At 38.7% G+C, this 17,149-nt stretch overlaps 1 protein-coding gene across 7 annotated transcripts in view; it reads left to right on the top strand.

Moving 5' to 3' along the window:
• The window catches only part of MSH3 (mutS homolog 3), a 244,522-nt gene that overhangs the window by 84,922 nt on the left and 142,451 nt on the right, over positions 1-17,149 (top strand). The window lies entirely within an intron of this gene.

Raw genomic sequence — 17,149 nt, 5'->3', positions numbered from 1 at the left:
AAATTTTATTAGCAGTATATTAAGCCAAAAATAAAGTTGCTGAAGGACACCATTCTATGAAGTTAGAAACATTGGAAATCACACTATAGCCTGCTTAAGAATATATATATACTTAGGGAATAAATGAATACATGCAGGGGAATAGCAAAAAATTCATAAGCAGAGTTCCTTACAGCAGGGAGGAAGGGAAAGTAGTAAAGGTTGGGGATGGATGTGGCATAGAGAAATTCTAACCAGTGTTTCATTTCTGAACCTGGGTATTGTATTAATCTATACATGTATTAGTGTGGCCAAAATGTCTTATTTTAAAAAGTGTCAGCCTGGCATTATACCCTCATTGGATTTCACTTTATACCCTCATGGACTCTACTTTAAGCTCCAAAAATAAATTTACTAGAGAGATCAGTGTGGTTGGTTGTGTTGGGTCTTCATAAAGAAGAGGTGACAAGCTACCTACCAATTTGACTTGTTCATGATAGGGACCCTGTAAGTGAGGTAGCATTAGTGATAAATAGCTCGCCCATTAAGACTTGTATTTCTGTTCTTTCATCACCAACCAAAGAAGTTTTAATGTTGGGATAAGGAAACTAACTTAAAAATCAGGGCCTGATGTGTTTAGAAGTAAATGAATTTGGACATGAAAAGACGTGTCTTCCTCTCATTCATATATATATATATAGTTTGTTTTTTGTTTTTTGTTTAGAGTCTTGCTTTGTTGCCCAGTCTGGAGTGTAGTGGTGTGATCTCAGTTCACTGCAACCTCTGCCTCCTGGGTTCAAGCAATTCTCCTGACTTAGCCTCCTGAGTAGCTGGGATTGCAGGTGCAAACTACCACAGCCAGCTAATTTTTTGTATTATCTTTTTTTTCAGTCTGGCTTTTTATTTTTTTATGATTATTATTTTTTTAATTTAATTTAATTTTTGTAATTGCATTTTAGGTTTTGGGGTACATGTGCAGAACATGCAAGACAGTTGCATAGGTACACACACTGCCTTCCTCCCCTTCACCCAAATTTGGCATTTCTCCCCAGGCTATCCCTCCCCAGCTCCCCCACTCCATTGTCCCTCCCCTATTCCCCCCAATAGACCCCAGTGCTTAGTACTCCCTTCCCTGTGTCCATGTGTTCTCATTTTTTATCACCTGCCTATGAGTGAGAATATGCGGTATTACATTTTCTGTTCTTGTGTCAGTTTGCTGAGAATGATGTTCCCCATATTCATCCATGTCCCTACAAAGGACACGAACTCATCATTTTTGATTGCTGCATAATATTCCTTGGTGTATATGTGCCACATTTTGCCAATACAGTCTATCATCGATGGGCATTTGGGTTGGTTTCAGGTCTTTGCTATCATAAACAGTGCTGCAGTGAACATTCGTGTGCATGTGTCCTTATAGTAGAACGATTTATAGTCCTTTGGATATATACCCAGTAATGGGATTGCTGGGTCAAATGCAATTTCTATTTCTAAGGCCTTGAGGAATCGCCACACTGTCTTCCACAATGGTTGAACTAATATACACTCCCACCAACAGTGTAAAAGTGTTCCTATTTCTCCACATCCTCTCCAGCATCTGTTGTCTCCAGATTTTTTAATGATCACCGTTCTAACTGGCGTGAGATGGTATCTCAATGGGGTTTTGATTTGCATCTCTCTAATGACCAGTGATGATGAGCATTTTTTCATATGTTCGTTGGCCTCATGTATGTCTTCTTTTGTAAAGTGTCTGTTCATATCCTTTGCCCATTTTTGAATGGGCTTGTTTGTTTTTTTCCTGTAAATCTATTTGAGTTCTTTGTAAATTCTGGATATCAGCCCTTTGTCAGATGGGTGAACTGCAAAAATTTTTTCCCATTCCTCACTCTGCTAACTGTTCCTTTGCCGTGCAGAAGCTGTGGAGTTTGATTAGGTCCCATTTGTCTATTTTGGCTTTTGTTGCCAATGCTTCTGGTGTTTTAGTCATGAAGTCCTTGCCTACTCCTATGTCCTGAATGATTTTGCCTAGATTTTCTTCTAGGGTTTTTATGGTGCCAGGTCTTATGTTTAAGTCTTTAATCCATCTGGAGTTAATTTTAGTGTAAGGTGTCAGGAAGGGGTCTAGTTTCTGCTTTCTGCACGTGGCTAGCCAGTTTTCCCAACACCATTTATTAAACAGGGAATCCTTTCCCCATTGCTTGTTTTTGTCAGGTTTATCAAAGATTGTATGGTTGTAGATATGTTGTGTTGCCTCCGATGCCTCTATTCTGTTCTATTGGTCTATATCTCTGTTTTGGTACCAGTACCATGCTGTTTTGATTACTGTAGCCTTGTAGTATAGTTTGAAGTCCAGTAGTGTGATACCCCCCGCTGGGTTATTTTGCTTAGAATTGACTTGGCTATGCGGGCTCTCTTTTGGCTCCATATGAAGTTCATGGTGGTTTTTTCCAGTTCTGTGAAGAAAGTCAATGGTAGCTTGATGGGGATAGCGTTGATTCTGTAAATTACTTTGGACAGTATAGCCATTTTAACGATATTAATTCTGTTTGTGTCCTCTCTTATTTCCTTGAGCAGTGGTTTATAGTTTTCCTTGAAAAGGTTACTTATGTTCCTTGTGAGTTGTATTCCTAGGTATTTTATTCTCTTTGTAGCAATTGTGAATGGCAGTTCGTTCTTGATTTGGCTCTCTTTAAGTCTGTTATTGGTGTATAGGAATGCTTGTGATTTTTGCACATTGATTTTATATCCTGAGACTTTGCTGAAGTTGCTTATCAGTTTCAGGAGTTTTTGGGCTCAGGTGATGGGGTCTTCTAGGTATACTATCATGTCGTCTGCAAATAGAGACAATTTGGCTTCCACCTTTCCTATTTGAATACCCTTTATTTCTTTTTCTTGCCTGATTGCTCTGGCTAGAACTTCCAGTACTATATTGAATAGGAGTGGTGAGAGAGGGCATCCTTGTCTAGTGCCAGATTTCAAAGGGAATGCTTCCAGTTTTTGCCCATTCAGTATGATATTGGCTGTTGGTTTGTCATAAATAGCTTTTATTACTTTGAGATACGTTCCATCGATATCGAGTTTATTGAGGGTTTTTAGCATAAAGGGCTGTTGAATTTTGTCAAATGCCTTCTCTGCGTCAATTGAGATAATCATGTGGTTTTTGTTTTTGGTTCTGTTTATGTGGTGAATTACGTTTATAGACTTGCCTTGCATCGCCGGGATGAATCCTACTTGATCATGATGGATAAGTTTTTTGGTGTGCTGTTGCAATTGGCTTGCCAGTATTTTATTGAAGATTTTGGCGTCTATGTTCATCACGGATATTGGCCTGAAGTTTTCTTTTCTTGTTGGGTCTCTGCCGGGTTTTGGTAACAGGATGATGTTGGTCTCATAGAATGATTTGGGAAGGATTCCCTCTTTTTTGGATTGTTTGGAATAGTTTCAGAAGGAATGGTACCAGCTCCTCTTTGTGTGTCTGGTAGAATTCGGCTGTGAACCCATCTGGACCTGGGCTTTTATTGTGTGGTAGGCTCTTAATTGCTGCCTCGACTTCAGACCTTGTTATTGATCTATTCATAGTTTCGGCTTCCTCCTGGTTTAGGCTTGGGAGGACACAGGAGTCCAGGAATTTATCCATTTCTTCCAGGTTTCCTAGTTTATGTGCATAGAGTTGTTTGTAATATTCTCTGATGATGGTTTGAATTTCTGTGGAATCTGTGGTGATTTCCCCTTTATTGTTTTTTATTGCATCTATTTGGTTGTTCTCTCTTTTCTTATTTATCAGTCTTGCTAGTGGTCTGTCTATTTTGTTGATCTTTTCAACAAACCAGCTCTTGGATTTATTGATTTTTTGAAGGGTTTTTCATGTCTCTATCTCCTTCAGTTCAGCTCTGATCTTAGTTATTTGTTGTCTTATGCTAGGTTTTGAGTTTTTTTGATCTTGCTCCTCTAGCTCTTTCAATTTTGATGATAGGGTGTCAATTTTGGATCTCTCCATACTCCTCATATCGGCACTTATTGCTATATATTTTCCTCTTGAGACTGCTTTAAATGTGTCCCAGAGATTCTGGCATGTTGTGTCTTCGTTCTCATTGGTTTTGAAGAACTTCTTTATTTCTGCCTTCATTTCATTGTTTATCCAGTCAACATTCAAGAGCCAGTTGTTCAGTTTCCATGAAGCTGTGCAGTTCTGAGTTAGTTTCTGAATTCTGAATTCTAACTTGATTGCACTATGGTCTGAGAGACTGTTTGTTATGATTTCCGTTGTTTTGCATTTGCTGAGGAGTGCTTTACTTCCAATTATGTAGTCGATTTTAGAGTAGGTGTGATGTGGTGCTGAGAAGAATGTATATTCTGTGAATTTGGGGTTGAGAGTTCTGTAAATGTCTATCAGGTTTGTTTGTTCCAGGTCTGAGTTCTAGCCCTGGATATCCTTGTTAATTTTCTGTCTGGTTGATCTGTCTAATATTGACAGTGTAGTGTTAAAGTCTCCCACTATTATTGTGTGGGAGTCTAAGTCTCTTTGTAAGTCATTAAGAACTTGCCTTATATATCTGGGTGATCCTGTATTGGGTCCATATACATTTAGGATCATTAGCTCTTCTTGTTGTATCGATCCTTTTACCATTATATAATGACCTTCTTTGTCTCTTTTGATCTTTGTTGCTTTAAAGTCTATTTTATCAGAGATAAGAATTGCAACTCCTGCTTTTTTTTTGCTCTCCATTTGCTTGGTAAGTCTTCCTCCATCCCTTTATTTTGAGCCTTTGTGTATCCTTGCATGTGAGATGCGTTTCCTGGATACAGCACACTGATGGGTTTTGTTTTTTTATCCAATTTGCCAGTCTGTGTCTTTTGATTGGTGCATTTAGCCCATTTACATTTAAGGTTAATATTGTTATGTGTGAAGTCGATACTACCATTTTGATGCTAGCTGGCTGTTTTGCCTGTTAGTTGATGTAGATTCTTCATTTTTTTTGATGCTCTTTAGCATTTAGTGTGTTTTTGGAATGGGTGGTACTGGTTGTTCCTTTCTATGTGTAGTGCCTCTTTTAGGAGCTCTCGTAAAGCAGGCCTGGTGGTGACAAAATCTCTGAGTACTTGCTTGTTTGCAAAGGATTTTATTCTTCCTTCACTTATGAAGCTTATTTTGGCTGGATATGAAATTCTGGGTTGAAAGTTCTTTTCTTTAAGGATGTTGAATATTGGCCCCCACTTTCTTCTGGCTTGTAGTGTTTCTGCCGGGAAATCTGCTGTGAGTCTGATGGGCTTCCCTTTGTGGGTGACCCGACCTTTCTCTCTGGCTGCCCTTAGTATTTTCTCCTTCATTTCAACCCTGGTGAATCTGACGATTATGTGCCTTGGAGTTGCTCTTCTTGCGGAGTATCTTTGTGGTGTTCTCTGTATCTCCTGGATTTGAGTGTTGGCCTGCCTTGCTATGTTGGGGAAATTTTCCTGGATAATATCCTGAAGAGTATTTTCCAGCTTTAATTCATTCTTTTCGTCACCTTCTGGTACACCTATCAAACGTAGGTTAGGTCTCTTCGCATAGTCCCACATTTCTTGGAGACTTTGTTCATTCCTTTTTTCATTTTTTTCTCTAATCTTGGTTTCTCGTTTTATTTCATTGAGTTGATTTTCGACTTCTGGTTTTCTTTCTTCTGCTTGGTCAATTCGGCTGTTGAAACTTGTGCATGTTTCACGAAGTTTTCGTGTTGTGTTTTTCAGCTCCTTCAGTTCATTCATATTCCTCTCTAAGTTATCCATTCTTGTTTTCATTTCCTTGAATCTTTTTTCAAATCTTTTTTCAAGGTTCTTAGTTTCTTTGCATTGATTTAGAACATGTTCTTTTAGCTCACAGAAGTTTCTCATTACCCATCTTCTGAAGTCTAATTTTGTTATTTTGTCACAGTCATTCTCTGTCCAGCTTTGTTCCCTTGCTGGTGAGGAGTTTTGGTCCTTTGTAGGAGGCGAGGTGTTCTGGTTTTGGGTGTTTTCCTCCTTTTTGCACTGGTTTGTTCTCATCTTTGTGGATTTGTCCACCTGTTGTCTGAGTAGTTGCTGAGTTTTCGATTGTGTCTCTGAGTGGACGCCCACATTGTTGATGATGAGGTATTTCGGTTACTTGGTTTTCCTTCTACCAGTCTAGCCCCTCCGCTGTACCACTGCTGAGGTCCACTCCAGGCCCTGCTCATCTGAGGTACACCTGTAGCAGCTGTGGAACAGTGAGGGATGCTACCAGTTTCTTCTTCTGCTATCTTTGTCCCAGGATAATGCCCACCAAATGTCAGTCTGATCAGTCCTTTTTGAGGTGACTCTTTGGACATACAGGGGTCAGGGAGCTGCTTGAGGAGACGGTCTGTACTTTATAGGAGCTCAAGTGCTGAGCTGTGAGCTCCGTTGTTCATTCAGGGCTGTTAGGCTGCTACGTTTAAGTCTGCTGCAGCAGAACTCATAAATCCCCTTTTTTTCCTCTGATGCTCTGTCTTGGGGAGTTGGGGCTTTCTTTATGAGTGTCCGTTGCTCTATCCTGCCCAGCTAGGAGGCAGTCCAGTCACTATTTGCCTGCTGAGGCTCCGGCCTGCTGGCTTGGAGTCCGCCCTGTTGCTGCGGGCTGTGCCCTGCATCCGCGGTCTCCGCCCTGCTGCCACGGGCTCTGCCCTGTGGCGGAGTCTCTCTGTTATGGCGGGTTGCTTCGGCAACTGCAGGCTGCGTCAGCAATGGGAGTGTACCTCAGTAGAGGCGGATTGCCTCGGTAATGGCGGACACCCCTCCCCACCAAGCTGCACCATCCTGGGTTCAGCTGTGCCTGCAGTGAAACTCTCCACCCAGAGCATTTCGAATTGCCGTTTTGTTTGTCCCTGTGGGGGTGAAACCCACCGAGCCTGCTCACCTGGCTCACTGCCTCTGAGCGCCTTTTTTTCTTTAAGTTGAACAGTTGGCTCTCTCCCAATTGTTTTAGTCACCTTCTGTTAGGGCACCAGGATCTGTGTGATTTCCTGTGCAGCGACCCACTGCACTGGCTCAAACTCTGCTTCCCAGGAATCTCCTGGTCTGGCTCACTGTCCGAGTCCCATTTAATCAGATGGATATGCTAATCTGCCCTCCCAAATCTCAGATTGCCAGTTTAACAGGGCACCCGGACCAGTGTGTTTTGTGTGGAGTGTTGCGGAGTGCTGCTGCACTGCGGCGCCAGCCGAAGTGGCCAAAACAGCTGTGCTGGCGTCCTGTGTCTCTCCTACACCTGGGAATTTCCCCGTTCTGTGGGCAACAAAGATCCGTCTGGAAATGCGGCTTTGACTCACCCTCTGCACGTTCACTGAGAGCTGCAATCCTGAGTTATTCTTATTGCACCGTCTTGAATCCACCAATTTTTTGTATTTTTAGTAGAGACAGGGTTTCACTGTGTAGGCTAGGCTGGTCTTCAACTCCTGGCCTCAAGTAATCTGTCTGAATTGGCCTCCCAAAGTGCTGTGATTATAGGCCTGAACCACTGTAGCTGGCCTGTCCTCCTATTTCATTTGAAGTAAGAATAAAACCAAACAAGATGTCTATATATACTGAAATTTAGCTTATTTTCAAAGTACCTCAAGGCCAACCTCTTGATAAATTGAGTGAAGCTGAAATTTTTGCATCTTATAATTGGTGGTGGAGGATGGTCAGGAAACTGGCTCTGCTAGTGAGTTGGTGTATGGTCTCAGCTACCTGTTGGGTGCTTCCATGGAGCCAAAGCCTAAAGACATAAAGTGCTCCACTTTGTACATATTCCCTGCATCCAGCATAAGCCCAGCACCTCGTAAGCTTTTATTAGCTGGTATTATTATATGTTTATTAATACAGGATTAATGAAAGAAGGAAGGAATTCTTCATTCTGTGAGGGTGTATTTCAATGGAAATTGCCAAATGGTCATTGGAAACCAAGATTAATTAATAAAGATGGTGATCTACTGGTACTCTACTTTTGCTTAAAAATGAAATGTGATGTTTATGAGTGGCATGTAATTTGACTCTGAAGATAATTCTAAAAAAGTAATTTTGTAGTTCTTATATTTTGCAAAAATAATGTTGCTTCTTAAGGTGATTACTTTGGAAAAATGAATATTCTCCTTGTATATGAAAAATTCACTTGCATTACTCTATAAACTTACTTTATGCCGCAGAAGTTTTACCAAAAGCTGTGTTATCAAGGGGAAAATAAATTTCTCTTGAGTTGCCTTGTTGAGTAAATGCTTTCACATACATTGCTGTATATTTTATAAAAATAATGATATGCATTTATTTAAAGGTCCTTCTGCCATTACAGTAGAGGTAGTTTGAGAACATATTGAGAACATTACATTTTAGGTAGTTTGAGAACATATACCATTTCAGGAATTGTTCTTAAGGATGATGTAAGTGAAGTTTTGTTAAGGCAGACTTGAGGTTCTAAAGTTATTTTGAGAGTTGTTTGTTTCAGAGAAAAACAGTGTGAGAAAATAAATAGAATGTGAGGGATATTAGATATTTTTTTATGCTAGAATTAACCTGATTCCTAAATTTATGAAATTCAGAGGAATTATCTTTTTGTTGTTGTTAGAAATAAATGCTTTTGCCATTTTGGATGTTTTTTATTAAGATTGGAGTGGTCACAACTTCAAAAAGATACTTTTTGAAAAGAATCAGAAAATTCACCCAACATAAATTGTAAAACCTTTTTATTCAAGAGAAAACTTCTTGTGATAACAGAATGATAGCATGTGGTGATTACCTTTGCTAGTGAAAGAAATAGCTTAATATATAAGCTACTCTAAGGCATCTAATGGCCAGTCACCAGGGATGCTGCTAAACACCCTAAAATGAACAGGATATTTCTCTACAAAAAACACATTATTTGGCCCCAAATTTCAATACTCCAAAACCAAACAAATATATTTCAAGAAAAGAAACTACAGACCGATATCTTTTGATTATAGACACGAAAATCCTTAATGAAATATAAGTACATGGAATCAGGAATATATAAAAAATGATTATACACCATGACGATTGGATTTATTTCAGGAATACAGATTTGGTTTGAAAAGTCTGGAAACCAATTAATGTAATCTACCTTACCAAAAACTACATGATAGTCTCAATAAACAGGAAAAGCTTTTTCGTAAGATTCAATACTGCTGCATGATTTTAAAAAACTCAAAAAACTATAACTTAAGTGAAACTTTCTTGACCTGATAAAGGACATTTATGAAAACCTCATTAAATCTATCTGTTGTTACATATGACATAAACTTATATAGAGAAAAATGTTAAAGAATCCACAAAAAACTATTAGCAGTAATACACAAGTTCACAAAGTTGCAGGACACAAAATAAATATGCAAAAATCAATTGTATTTGTATATACAGTCATGCTGTATAGCAACATTGCTTTCAATGACAGACTGCTTTTATGACAGTAGTCTCATAAGATTACAATACCATATTTTTACTGATACCTATTCCATGATTAAATGTTTTGATACACAAATACTTATCATTGTGTTACAGTTGCCTACGGTATTCATAGGATAACATGCTGTAAAGGTTTGCAGCCTAGGAGAAATAGGAAATACCATATAGCCTAGATGTGTAGTAGGCTAATGCGTCTAGGTTTGTATAAGTGCACTCCATGATGTTTGCACAACGATGAAATCACCTAATGATGTATTTCTCAGAACATTATCCCTATCATTAAGTGATGATGACTCTAGTGGCAATGAAGAATCCAAAGATGAAGATTACAAAACAATTCAATTTATAAATTATTTATTCAAAAAGAATAAAATAAAAATGTATTTAACAAGAAGTATAAATTCTATACTCTGAAAACAATAAAATATTATTGAAATAAAACCAAAATGAATAGAATGACATCCCCAGGCTGATGGATAGGAGACTTAATACTGTTTAGATGCAGTATTCCTCAGATCAGTCTCTAAGTTCAGGACAATTTGTATCAAATCCCAGCTGGCTTCTTTGGAGAAATTGACAAGCTGATTCTGAAACTTGTAGAATTCATATCACTGTTTCAAAACTTACTACAAATTATACTCACCGTGTGGAGGGTGGAGTTAAAAAAAAGATAGTGAAATTGGCATAAGCACAGACGTGATCATTGTGATACAGTTGAGAGTCTAGAAATAAGTAAACTTATGGTCATTTGATTACTGACAGGGGTGTTAAGACAATTCAGTGGAGAAAGAATTTTTTTTTTTAAACAAATGGTGCCAAGATAACTGTCTGTGCAAGAGAATGAAGTTGGACCCTTGCTTCATGTCACATTTGAGTTTGGAAAATAACTGAAAATGGACCAAAGACCTGATATGAGTTAAAACTGTTATACTCTTAGAAGAAAACATAGGCATAAATATTTGTAACCTTGGATGAGGCAATGATTTCTTAACTGTGACATCAAAAGCACAAGTGAGAAAAGCAAAAATAGATACATTGGACTTCATCAAAATAAAAGCTTTTGTTCTTCAAAGAACACCATAAGGAAGTGAAAAGACAACTCATTGAATAGAAGAATTTTTGCAAATCATACATCCAGTAAGGGACTTGTATCTAGAATATATTTATTAAAAAACTCTTACAAATCAATCGTAAAAAGATAACTCAGAAAATGGACAAATGATTCATATACGTTTTTCTCCCAAGAATATATGCAAACAACCAAGAAGCACATGAAAAGATGCTCAACATCATTAAGCATCCGGTAAACTTACATCAAAGTCATGGTTAGACACCACTTCATGCCCTCTAGGATGGCTGTAACTATGAAAAAAAAAGATGTTGGTTGGGATGCAGACAAGTTAGAATCCTCACACATTGCTAATGGGACTATACAATGGTACAGCCATTTTGGAAAACGGTCTGGTAATACCTCATAACATTTACTATGTGATCCAGCAATTCCACTAGATGTTACTTAGGACAATGAAAATATGACATTCACATAAAAACTTATACAAATGTTCATAAGAGCATTAGTCATAATAGCCAAAAAGTAGGAACAACCCTAATGTCCATCAACTGAAGAATGAATATCTAAAATGTGTTATATGCATACAATAGAAGATTGTTCAACCACAAAAAGAAATGAAATACAGATAAGTGCTGCAACATGATGAACCCTGAAAATATTATGGTTTTGAAAGACATCAGTCACAAAAAAGTCTCATATTGTCTTATTCCATTTATACGAAGTGTCCAGAATAGGCAAATCGATAGAGAGAAAGTAGTTAGTGGTTCCCTAGGGCTCTTGGGTTGTAGGGGGGGAATGGAGAGTGATTGCTAATGAGTATAGTTTCTTTTTGGAGTGATAATATCTAGAATTTCATGGTGATGATAGTTGGCCAAATTTAAAAACCACTTAATTGCACACTCCTAGTGGGTGAATTGGATAGTGTGTGAATTGTATCAATAAAGTTGATACACACACACACACACACACACTTATCTTTCAAATATCAATAGTGCTGAGACTGAAAAATCTTTGTCTATTTTAATCCCATTCTTAAGGCAATAGCCTTCTGAGGTTTATACCCAATGCCTCATATATTTTGAGGTATTTCTACTCTGGTTGGAGAGCGTTCCAAGCCCTTTGGAACTCTGGTCACTGTTCACTACTATTTTCTGGTGGTTATTTCCCTGGTCTCACAGAAGTGCCTAAACACCTTTGAGGAATAGTATTTGTCCAACAGTTGAGATGACTCTTTGGCCCATATCTGGAGCTCTCTCTATGTGCAGCTCTGTTATCTGGCATTCTGTCTCATGACTTCTTGTTTCCCTGCGCTTGCCAAGGAGGAAGTCATGTTGTTTACTTCATTTGTTTTTCCTCTTTCAGGGATCACAGTTCTGGGCCAAGTGTTGTTCAATACCTGAGAAGTTTTCCCCCTCATGTGTTTTGTCCAGTTTTCTCTTTGTTTATGGTTGGAGGAGATTACTCATGCAGTTGATTTTTTATGAATGAAAGCAGAGGTCAGGTGTCACAATTTCTGCACAGAAAGAACAGAAGAGGCAGGCTGGGTACGGTGGCTCACGTCTATAATCCTAGCACTTTGGGAGGTTAGGGCTGTCAGATTGTCTGAGCTCAGGAGTTCAAGACCAGCCTGGGCAACACAGTGAAACTCTGTCTCTACAAAAATACAAAAAGTTAGCCGGGTGTGATGGTGGGTGCTTGTACTCCCATCTACTCACTCCAGAGGCTGAGGCAGAATTGCTTGAACCCGGAAGGTGGAGATTGCAGTGAACCGACATTGTGCCACTGTACTCCAGCCTGGGTGACAGAGCAAGACTCTGTCTCCAAAAAAGAAACAAAACAAAACCAAAAAATAAAATAAAATAAAAAAAAAAACAGAAGGAGATGTATGAAGTTAGAAAAGCTGTCCTAAAAACTGCCTGTATTCTGAAACTTCAGGAAAATTAATCTTCACTTAAAAATTAGCAATGTGAAAAGAACCAAATTCAAATTTCTTACAAAATTATTATGAGAAAAAAGAGAATAAGGAGTAGGACATCATTACAAATAATATATACATGACAGAAAAACATGGTCACAAATGAAATAAAATGATGATCTGGCCAAACATGGCGGCTCATGCCTGTAATCCCAGCACTTTAGGCCAAGGCAGGCGGATCACCTGAGGTCAGGAGTTCAAGACCAGCCTTGCTAACATGGTGAAACCCTGTCTGTACAAAAATACAAAAAATTAGCCAGGCATGATGGTGAATGCCTGTAATCCCAGCTGCATGGGAGGCTGAGGCAGAAGAACTGCTTGAACCTGGGAGTCGGAGGTTGCAGTGAGCCGAGATCGTGCCATTGCACTCCAGCCTGCGTGACTGAGTGAGACTTGGTCTCAAAAAGAAAATGATCTACTGTTTTAAAATAAGCTAAAAGACAATAAGAAAATGATACTAAATGTGAAAGAACATAAATGAGAAGTATGAAAAACTGGAAATGAGATGACAGGTTTTAAGAAAAAAATACAAAGAAATAGGTCAATTTAGAACTGAAGTGTAAACTTGAAAGAACATAATAGCCAATAAGTATAATACATATACTTCTAGAGAAGTAGAATTTAAAAAGAGAGATGTACAAAACATTAACATAGCTGGCCTGATCACAAAGCTTTCCTTAGAAAGGCCTGCCTGCAAGCTTGGCCCTTGACTGGAGTCTGGGACCTTGAATTTTGGGAGAGTTTTCACCATTCACAATGAGAGTGGCTCACTGTGCCTTAACTGTGCAAACAATGTGGTTTTTGCTGATCACCTGCTTTCTGGCAGCTGGAATTTTGATACATGGTAGGGAGAGGGTGCCTATGGGACCAGTCCAGGATAGAAACCATGGGTGCTGAGTCTCTGATAAGCTTCCCTGGTGGATATTTCACACATGTTGTTAAAATTCATTGCTAGGAAAACTAAGTGGATCCTGTGTGACACCTGGAGAGGATTCTTGGATGCTGGCCCTGGTTTCCCCTGGACTTTGCCTCAGGCACCTTTTTCTTTGCCTGATTTTGCTTTTCATTCTTTCATTGTAATAAATCACAGCTGTTAGTATTATTTTATGTCGAGTCCTGTGTATCCTCCATGAATCATTGAACCTGGCAGTGGTCTTGTGGATTCAGCATACACCTTTCTCATTATTTGCCTTTCGAATGGGCTTATTTAGGAATGGGCTTATTTAGGCAGCATTTAGGAATTAAAGTTAGTCATGCTATTTAATTACAAATCAATTGTAGGTGAATCTATAATCCTGACGTTCTGTAATATAATGCAATTTATAATTTATAAATCAAATTAACTGCCAAAATGTTAGACACATTTGTGAACTCTGAAATTATGAACTGAATTTATGAACTCTGAAAAGATTTCTGTACATATAGAACTATTTTCAGCGATAGATTTCGTGTGTTATGTGGTAGTTTTTTTGTCATCGTTTCCATTTTAAAATGATGTTTAAACAGAATCTTTGTAATGGATTAATATTTCAAATAAGTTCTATACCTTTATTGCCTTTGTCTAAGTTAAGAAGATTGGTTTTCATTTTTCTTTTTTTTTTAAGCAGGGTTGGAGTAATAGAGTGTTGATTTCTCCATCCCACTTTTGGCAAAGATGTTTTCCTCCCGTTATTGAGGGGGAAAAAGCATCCATTGTATTTTTGGTGTCTAAAATATTGATAAACTATTTTCCCATATGTATAAGATTTCTATGCAGGTTAACACAGCATGAATTCTAGCCAGACATTGTTGATGAGTTTCATTTCAAAGCACATAGAATTTGACTTCTTCCACAAGGATAAATAATTTAGAATTGCTTGAGTGTTTCAGGTCAGTGATCAGATACTATTGAATACCTAAAGATGCTGGCAGATATAACCCTTAGTTCAAAAATACATATAATTCTAATGGAAATAGGTGCTAACAGAAGGAAATTTCATTTCTATAGGGAAGGAAGTCTCCAACTCCAGAATAATAAATTTATACTTATAAATACTTATGAAATATATGGGAAATCCAGAAGCATGGTTAGTCCTTGTAGTTGCTTGATAATTACCATTCTAGGTGGGAATCAGTTTAAGATTGCCCAGTGATTGATCATTTTTAAAAATCAATGTAGATGTCAGTTTAAAAAAGTTCTCACTGCATCTAATATGAAATTTAGATAATTTATTTAGTAAGGACAAAAATAAAAAACAAAAACACCCACAGTAAAAGAAAAGGCAGAAACATCCACAACCAACTAAATAAAAAACTACACGTACAACACATTAATACTTACCTTAATACCATTGATTAAAATAACCTACACTTTTGCTCTCTAAAGGTCTGGTGTTGTGAGCTGACTTGAACTTGGTTTTTGACAGTTACTGGTTTCTTTTTGATATTGTAGATATTGGGTAATTGTGTGTAGATGAAGGCTACAAGCCCACCCCCTCTGTACCAGGTAGTGGTAATTCAAACTGAATTCTGCCACCCATTTCGATACTTTTTAGCAAGTGGGCACAAAAACGGTCACATAAACTCTTCTCTAGCTCTGTGAAATTCCAATTCTGTCTTTTTGGTATTCCGATAGTACCTTGTTTCAGTGGTTCACTTGAAGCATATGCAACATTATAATATGGACAGTTCACTTTTAGTTGGAGTCAGGGAACAAATCCTGAGATAATTGGTAGAAGAGGGGATGTTTTCAGATTCCCAAGCCTAAAACACGATCCCTTAGGGTATGGATTGTTGGGTTTACAGGATTATTATACTCTGTTCATGTGAGGGAGGAGCCAACTGGGCAGTATTTCTGGACAACCCACGGACTTCCATACCACATATTTTGCCAGTGAAAAATTATGTCTTAACACATCTGTTGTTGACAGAAGATAAAGGCAGCTAGCTGAGATGCTTTTAGGAAAGGCTGCTAGATTGTGGTTTCTTGATTCGTCTCATGCCAGTTGTTATGGCTTGAATGTTTGTGTCCTTCAAAATTCACATGTTGAAACCAGTCATGTGAGGTTTAAGGTATTAAGAGGTGTGGCCTTTTAGGAAGTGATTTGATTATGAAGGCAGATCGTTTGTAAATGGGATTAATGCCCTTATATTAATAGAAAAGGCTGGAAGGAACTGTTTGCCCCTCCTCCACGTGAAGACAAACAGAAAGTGCCATCTATGGGAAATGAGCCCTCACCAGACACCAAATCTGCTGGCACCTTGATCTTGGAATTCACAGCCTCCAGAACTCTGAGTAAAAAACTTCTGTTTACAAACTGCCCATTATGAGGTGTTCTGTTATAACCAAATGGACAAAGATGCCAACTAAGTACCCTTCTAGAGTCGATGTCTGTTTAGGGCACTAACGTGTTAACTAGTCACCCCTAGGATGGACTTAGTTAAAAATAACTGTCAGAACAGGGAAAGTAAGGGCTCATATCTAAACATGTGGGTAACGGGTTAGGTACCAACTCAGAGCCCAGGCTATCAGCCCTTCCAGCTTTGATCTTTGACCATGAATTTATGTGAGCTTTTGTCAGCTACACAGCCAATCACTGCCTAATTGTTTCTTCCTGTAAATAATGTTTTACATTTTAGAACTTTCTCTGGGTATTTCACAGACATTTCTGGAGGTTTATGATTCAAAGGGAAAAAAAATAAACCCAGTGTGGTTTTCCCATAGGGAGATGGCAGATATTTGCAGAGCATCTACTGTCTGCTAAGCCCTACAGGTGCTACAAGATGAATTAAGACATAATCCTTGCCTTCAGGGAGCTTAGATCTATTAAGGAGGGTAGAGGCACAACATAAAATTGGTGTAATTCAAGACAAATTAAGTTAACTGCTACAAGAGGGAGAAAAAGGGCTGAACACCTGCTATCCTTCAGTTTTGGAGTTGCTTCCCTCTGAAAATCATTAACAGATTATCATTCTTTGGAAGCTAGATCAAACCTGTCACAGGTACATTACACTAACAAAGGACAGCATTCAGTTACTAGGTAACATCCTTAATATGAGACAACGTATTTCTCTTTTCCAGGGCTTTGAGGCCTTGGTCAGAGGAGTCATCTAGAAGTGAAGGAATCTCTTTTTGGGTGCTGTTTTTTCAGGCTCTGATTTTAGGTTCTCTACAGTTCTGGGGGAGGGCTTGTTTTTATAACTGGGGAACCTGGATGTTACCTAAATTTCATTACAGCCATGAGAAGGATGGTTGGGTTTATAGCACAAACACTTAGGCCTTTCTTTTGTTAAATAATTTGGTGACCTGCTGTTATTTTTCTTGCCTTTAAAAATAAGCTCTTGCCAGGCGCGGTGGCTCAAGCCTGTAATCCCAGCACTTTGGGAGGCCGAGGTGGGTGGATCACGAGGTCAAGAGATCGAGACCATCCTGGTCAACATGGTGAAACCCCGTCTCTACTAAAAATACAAAAAATTAGCTGGGCATGGTGGCGCGTGCCTGTAATCCCAGCTACTCAGGAGGCTGAGGCAGGAGAATTGCCTGAACCCAGGAGGCGGAGGTTGCGGTGAGCCGAGATTGCGCCATTGCACTCCAGCCTGGGTAACAAGAGCAAAACTCCGTCTCACAAAAAAAACAAAAACAAAAACAAAAACAAACAAACAAACAAAAAAAAATAAGCTCTTAAGCCTGTTAAGTGCTGTTGACAGAAACATCT

This window comes from Callithrix jacchus, chromosome 2, assembly GCF_049354715.1.
Source record: "Callithrix jacchus isolate 240 chromosome 2, calJac240_pri, whole genome shotgun sequence".
Taxonomy (NCBI): Eukaryota; Metazoa; Chordata; class Mammalia; order Primates; family Cebidae; genus Callithrix; species Callithrix jacchus.
Note: the sequence above shows the minus strand (reverse complement) of the source record. Positions and strands in the feature narration are given on the sequence as shown.